At 38.9% G+C, this 6,000-nt stretch overlaps 1 long non-coding RNA gene across 1 annotated transcript; it reads left to right on the top strand.

Moving 5' to 3' along the window:
- The first annotated feature begins 2,063 nt into the window (after positions 1-2,063).
- On the top strand, positions 2,064-2,938 carry LOC146558082 (uncharacterized). The gene is made up of 2 exons (XR_014888574.1): positions 2,064-2,474; positions 2,552-2,938. It is a non-coding gene; the product is annotated as an uncharacterized LOC146558082 (long non-coding RNA).
- The last annotated feature ends 3,062 nt before the right edge of the window (positions 2,939-6,000 follow it).

Raw genomic sequence — 6,000 nt, forward strand, 5'->3', positions numbered from 1 at the left:
GCTGAAAAAGACCACAGCCATCAGGGAATACCATTTCCATGAAATATTGCACATGGTCTGCAACAATGCTTAGGTAAGTGGTAAATGTCAGAGTAACATCAATAAGGTTTCCCAGCAGAACATTGCTCAAAACATCACACTGCATCTGCCAGCTTGCTTTCTTCCCATAGTGGACCCTGGTACCGGGTTTTCCCCAGGTAAGTAACGCACTTGGCCATCCATGTGTTGTAAAAGAAGACCAGTGATGGCTATAAGCTCGTTGATTTGCTCATTGCCTCAAATATGTGGTGATGGCTTGTTGGATAGCAGAAGCTTCTCCGGGGTAGTCACCTCATCTGCTTATTAATTTGCATAAAAACCGACTCATAAGAAATGTTAAGAAGCTCCAGTGACTCCTCTAATTTGCTCTTTGGTCTTTACTCAGGCTCGCTTTACATCACTGAGGTAGGGCACACAATTCTGTGGTGAGTAACCACAGTACTAAATCGTGTCCACAGTTTTTCTGACTCAACTAATCATCATTTAAATTCAGATTGCTGTATAAAAAGTGTCTGACCTCAAGTCTTCTGAGAACAGCCATTACATTTAATAATTTTACATCCCTACAGTGCTCCAAAATGGCCGACTTAGCTTAGGGGATAACTCAAAAACCATCTTAAATGTCCACACTTTGACTAGTTTTTCGGCAGTTTTCTGTATCAGTCAGCAAGTCACTCATGCCACCAGTCAGAAAATTATTTCTTGCCTTTGTAATCAAATATCCTAGAGCTGTTTATGTGTCCTAAGTACTGTTGGTGCTATACTTAAGGGGTTATGTACACTCATCTAACATATTTTGTTTATCTTTCTGTAACTCTGGGGACCAGTTTTTCTAAAAGAAATGTCTTCAAAGGATATTCTCATGTCTTATACCAGTATATAATACTATAATACTAATACCCACCCACCCTAATAATTACACTTAATTGCTCATTCTTGTTCTACAGATTGGAACACCCCTGCCTTTCAAGTTCCCGTGTTCTCCAACAGCATATGATCATCTTCCTTACAACCCTCCCTTACTCAGAGGTAGATATATTTAACAGCCCTATAACCATAAGTCATGATCTAACAGGGAGTCTGATACAGAAATTTAAATCCAGATGTACAACATCTGAACATAACTCAAAGGATATAAAAAAAAAAAAAAGCCATCCAACATATCGCTAAAATCAAGTTAAACCAACTTACTAGTGTGGGCAGATGTTTAAAGATAGCAGACCCAGTCCTTATTCCATTCACCCTTTTCTAACCTTTCCAAACTCCTCCTTTGGGCTCTGACAGGTGAATATCTCCACTCACCCACTCATGGACTCACGCAGTTGACATTAAAGCTTGAGATTGTTGAGCAACTCTCCTTTCAAACACGAAATGCTTGAACTGTAACTGAATCTCAAGCCATTTATGAATTAGGTGAACATGTTTTCAGGGGTAAAGGTTACCAAAAGGGACACAGGTGAAACATACTCTTTACAATGAATGCAATGAATGAGAACATTTGTAGGTTAATAGACTCTAAATAAAAAAAGGAATAGGGGTCTAAAAAAATCAGGCCAAGTCTAAAGTGCCTTAAATTATAAGTGTCTTAAAATACATGTAGTTTTAAACTTGGTTTCCTTGGTATGTACCTGAATTTGATCCTAGAAAACCTATATGTAGACATAAATTATATAACGAATATTTAGCAATAGTAACACTCCTTTGTGTGATGCTACATGAAGGCTCCAGATTGATCTACTAAGTATGTAATAGTATACTTTCAATGTGATCACCTATAAATGTAATTTTCCCTGGATCAGACCACAGATAGACTGAACTTCAGTGCTAAAACACAGCAGAATAAAAGAGATTAACCTTCTTGTGTAACGCAACACAAGTGACCTGTATGCAGAATGGGGTGGCAGTATTATTGGTGGCAATAAGTAGGTGTCTTTGGCAGGAGTGTTGTTAAGCAAGTGCCAAGTTGGCTGGCTGCGCAGCCCCTGAACGACGGGGACCTATGTTGTGGTGGAAGGGTCTCGTTGGCTTCGAACCCCAAATATAATCTGAGCACTCTATTTATCCTCGCTGGCAACCTGAAACAACGCAGAGCATGTATTATCATTTCTATTATTAGCAGTCTGTACAGTTATTTATAAATGGATGCAGATGATCAAAGCTGATTGGCTTCCCAGTGACTCTGTCAGGGTCCCTGTGCCTACCCGGTCGGCTCAGTATGGCTACATATGTTTTTATTTTCTTTTTTGTTCCTGCTCTCTCCCTTCCCCTCTTTTCCTCCTCCCTCTGCCTGGGCGGAGCTCACCTGTGGGCTCCTGCCCTTGGCCCACGCACCTGGTCGCGATCACGCACCTGTGGCTCATCACGAGAGTGTTCCAGCTCCTTTATAAGATGGCAGCTCTGCGTTTCTCGTTGCTGGATCGTTGCCGACCCTCAGTGTAATCCCAGCTCAGTTACCTCTATTGTGTTTTTTCAGCGATTTGCCTTTATAATCCCTTCGTGTCTCTGTGTACAGATTCCCTGGACCAACCCCTGTGTTACCTGAGTGATTGGAGTATGAAGAGGCGCGTGAGGGGTGGACGGAATGAGTGTGTGACTTTCGGCGTCTTTCCCATTCGTGTGTGGACCCCCGGAGCCCGGCTTTCCCCTCACCTTTGTAAATAGATCACCTGGTGTATTGTAATAAAGACTCTTGTGCTTTCAAGACCTAGAGCCTGCACGTGAGTCCGTTCAGTCCCGTTGTGACAGACTCCTGTTTCACTGTGTTTAAGTGTAAGTGAACCAGCACCCCAGGCCAAACTCAGAAGACCATTTTATTGGTATCATACTATAATATTATGGTAATGTAAGCACTCTGTTTAGCAAAGCAATGTGTGAAGATGAAATAAAATGGTTTATCACACTAACTTGTTTTTAGCAGATATGTACTACTGAATCATTTGTGTATTTCTCACAGAACAAGCCGGTACACTCAGACTGCTTATCAACACCTGGTAAGATTAAAACTATCTGCTATTTTATCTACCCTTCATTTATACAGGGCGGGTTGGCAGAACATCCATGTTTATTAATAGCAGATCCCTGGTAGTGAAATAATAAAACAAGAATAGACAGTATTAAGAATCCCTGAATTTTTTTTTTTTTACATCAACATATATATATGTGTGGTTTAGAAAGATATTGAGATGGTTCTGGGAATACCGAGTTTTTCTAAGTAAATTGAAGAAATGGACTGAAGGAGTTTTCCTTTAAAAGCAAAAGAAATCATTAAAAGACCCACTAGACTGCCTGAAATTTGCTTTCTCATGAAGCTCATAAGCAAGGCAATGCCAGCAAGTAAGTTTGTAATGCTGACATTTACATGGTCGTAGTATCTAAAATAAGAGCTACATAAAGTTTAGAGAGCCGTGCAAAATATGTGGGCACTTTGGGTGCTTGGATTCTTATCCATTAATGATTTATTCACTGTAACGACAACCACAAACAGAAAGGGGGCTTAAAAAATCTTTAAAAAACTGGGTGAAAGTATAACAAGAAGAGCTAATGAAGGCCAGTCACATTTTACTGGTATTAAAATAAGATGTTAAATGAGAAACAGGAGCTTGGAACAACATTTTAGGAACAACTTCTGGTGGGAAGTCAGACACACGATGTACGTGACTTGACCAGTTATGTAAATTTAACCAGTTCTGCCGGTTAAATTTACATAACTGGTCAAGTCACGTACATCATGTCAAGCTGACACCAAGATTCTGTCAGAGTTTTTCGGTCTACACCAACACTAACTGTTTACATGATCAAGCAGCTGCAACGAATTACCAGGAACCAAATCTATATCATCAAATGTTCAAAAGCGATTTCCTAAAAGTGTTTATGATCAGGAGCTTCTGATAATGGCATGTAGCGAAGTAGATTTTAGATGCTGGCAGGCTAAGGGGAAAGAATGTTGGTTCCTAGAAACACCCAGTTTATTCAGCTGAAGAATGAAAGATTTCAAATGACAGATTTCTGAAGCTAAACATCTTAATGTTACCTTTGCCTTTTTTTTTAACACACGTATTTTTCTGAATATGTTTTCAAGTAGATAAAATTGGTCCCAGAGTTGTTTTTATATTGTTTTAGAAAGAGTGGCAAGTATTTGTGGAACATATCAGAGAATATATATGTATTCTCATTGCCCATGTTTTATTAAGTCTTTAGTTTTTAACTTTTCATGCAAATATCTAATTAACTAGTCCCATGTCAGCAGCTCAGTACACTTAAGCATGTAGACATGGTCAAGACAACCAGCTGAAGTTCAAACCGAGCATCAGAATTGATTAATTAATTCTTGAGAATGTTTTCAGTATTTTGTTGAAACTGTACCATGACGAATTTTTCCAGTTCTGAAGGCAAAACGAGGTCAAACCCTGAACAAGCAAGGTATGCATATGCAACAAAGTTGTGTGTGTATGTGTTTGTGTGTGCAGAGTAATATGGTGGATGCTCATGTGATAATTGAAACCCTGAAGTCATCGTATGTACAAATAATCACTGTAAGCACAATAGGTAAATTTTATCTAAAAGATACAGTAGACTGTGGTTTTAGTCGCCTCTAGACTTTCTGTGAATTTCACCAAGACCATAATCTGCCTTTCTTTTGAGTGTTCTGAGTAGTTAACCAAACCAGGAAAAAGTTTGCTCATGCTCAAACTGCAACGATCAGATACGGCACTGCATAAGTGCTCGTATAAAAACATTTCCCCTTTATGTTAAATATGACAAACGTGTCAAAAGATGTGTCAAAATTCACATCAGCAGCTCTGTAGATATAACACCTCACTAAGCTAAACTAAATGCTAAAACAAAGTGTGAAAAAACTAAACTAGAAAACTAAGTGAAAGGACAAATCTGAGGAAACACAGTTTATTAGGACTGAGGTATGTAAATCACAGTGAATCAAGTTGTCGATATTTTCATATCTGTACTAAATATTCTAAATCTTACCTCTGGCAAATACCACCAATACAATATGTAGTAAAGCATGAAACTACCACTGAAACTAATGAAAAATAGACTTGAGATTAAACTATTTTAAAACAATAAAAACCAAACTGAAAAAAATACATCAAAAACTGCACTGATTTTAACTTTATTATACTGATTTGTGAGTGTGTGTGTGCAGACAGCTGCAGACACGAGGGAAGTGTTGTTTTTATTATACTTTTTCGTAGTCTGATAAATGGATGCGTGTGAGCTGATGTACATTAATACAGAATCTGTAGGTAAGGGCTTTCTGGTTTGTGTTTGTACTTCCTGTATATTGACCAATTATAGTCTTTGTTTGATCCTTGTAAGGGTGTACTTAGCTTTTCACAGCTCTGCATAGAATCGTGTGAAAAACACCCTTACTGCTTCAATGAGAACTGAGAGCATTAGTAACAAAAAATCAAATGCACTTGTTTAATTGAGCATCGGCATGAGTAAGTTTGAGCACCTCTAGATGAAGTTTTGGGAATTTGTTGGTCTGGAGAACTCAAGTGTGTGTTGACACAATTTCTCAAGGTCATACTATGCAGTGCTCAGAAAACTGCAAAACAAAAATCAAGAGCTATATCCTAGACTCTTCAGGCCTCAGTTACCATGTTAAATTTAAAATGTTCTTGAACAAGTGTGGCTTGTTGGGGGGAGTTGCTGAAAAGATGATGACAGCATGGCTTAGGTTTGCAAAGTTGCAAATGAGCAAATCACAAGACTTCTGGAACAATGTCTTTTCTCAACGCCATGTTTGGAGGAAACCACACACAGCATATCAGGGCAAATACCTCGTACCAAATGTCACACTCAGTTCCACGTGACCTGGACACCTTGCAATCAAAGTCAACCACAAACTCCTCTGTATGCCAAAGTATGCTGAAGTCAAATGTGAGGCTAACTGCCCAACAGCTAACGTTTTGCTGAAATCGGGTCATGCAGCAGGACAAA

The sequence above is a fragment of the Mchenga conophoros genome, linkage group LG15 (genome assembly GCF_057382185.1).
Source record: "Mchenga conophoros isolate Kocher_MC1m ecotype Shallow Benthic linkage group LG15, M_conophoros_male_GT1.1, whole genome shotgun sequence".
In the NCBI taxonomy this organism is placed as follows: domain Eukaryota; kingdom Metazoa; phylum Chordata; class Actinopteri; order Cichliformes; family Cichlidae; genus Mchenga; species Mchenga conophoros.